Below are 1,221 nucleotides of genomic sequence, written 5' to 3' on the forward strand. Positions count from 1 at the left end.
ATTGCATTGCTTCTTGTTTTGCTGAATTCCACCCCCCGAACATCCAAATTTCACGATAGTTCGACAAATGTGTTGACACTGATTCGTGTGGGAAGTTGGTGGCGTTTTGTGTCTCGACATATATTTTATTCAATTAGATGACTGGGTCAGTCTTGAAATTACTTCGGATTCTTCACAGTTGAAAATTTACTTTCGATTGAATGCAAAGCTCAAGCTCCACGAAATCCAAATCCTGCAAAGGAATTAATGACTTTTAAAAGATTCTACGCTGTGAACAGGATTCGAACCTGCGCAGAGAGACCCCATTGGGGTCCCTCACTCACTCACTCAAATCCAAATCCAAATCCAACGCCTTAACCTCTCAGCTATCACAGCTGCAGCCAGATCGTCAATTTTCATAGTAAAACAACTGAATTCATTTGTTGGAAGAACAAATTGTCAAGACCCAAAAATTTCGCCAAATCCTTTGCAGAGGCCCAGACGAACGTTACCTTAGCAGATTGAAAGGCTTTCACCGCAAACTAGATTCTGACACAGCTGAAGTTGTGGGAATGATTCTTCGTCGAATTATAGAATCACGGATGTACACCACGAAGAGAGGATCATTGTCTCACTGCTTCCGATCGATTTTGAATCAATTGCTCATCATCTGGTGCCAAATTAGATATGCTGTTGTGTTTTAATATTCATCGAAATATGGTATTAGAAAAATTGATGCTAAGTCCATAAACACTAGCTACATTCGTAAAAAAAAATCATAATTAGAAAGAATGCAGAACCAATTTACAGGAATGGATCCAGCAACTAATCCGTATGTTCTGACATCAGGTAATGAACTTGTGACCACAAGAGAGGAAGATTAACCGAAGATTTGGAACTTGAAATCGTCTTGACGGAATTATTTGCAAAGTTTTTGCGGTAGTTCTAGAGTCATCAAGTCCTTGAACAATGCAACACGGAAATTGGCCCTTCTTTCCAACATGACCATGGTGGACAGTTACCCTAAATTAATAGGTCCCATTTGCCAACATTTGGCCCACATCCCTCTAAACCTTGTTACTCATATATCCATCCAGATGCCAGTCAATGTTACAGTTGTACCAGTCTCCACCAATTTCTCTGGCAGCGCATTCTGGACACGTCTGAAAAAGTTGCCCCTGACGTCCCTTTTAAATCCTTACCCACTAATTTTAAACCGATGTTTTCTAAATTTTGACTTCC

The 1,221-nt window shown here is 40.1% G+C and overlaps 1 non-coding gene across 1 annotated transcript; it reads right to left on the reverse strand.

Moving 5' to 3' along the window:
- Positions 1-266: 266 nt before the first annotated feature.
- Positions 267-375, reverse strand: trnap-ugg. Its single transcript has 2 exons — positions 339-375; positions 267-311 (listed from the first exon to the last, which is right to left on the reverse strand). It is a non-coding gene; the product is annotated as a tRNA-Pro (tRNA).
- Positions 376-1,221: the final 846 nt, after the last annotated feature.

Source organism: Chiloscyllium plagiosum, unplaced genomic scaffold (assembly GCF_004010195.1).
Source record: "Chiloscyllium plagiosum isolate BGI_BamShark_2017 unplaced genomic scaffold, ASM401019v2 scaf_79064, whole genome shotgun sequence".
Taxonomy (NCBI): domain Eukaryota; kingdom Metazoa; phylum Chordata; class Chondrichthyes; order Orectolobiformes; family Hemiscylliidae; genus Chiloscyllium; species Chiloscyllium plagiosum.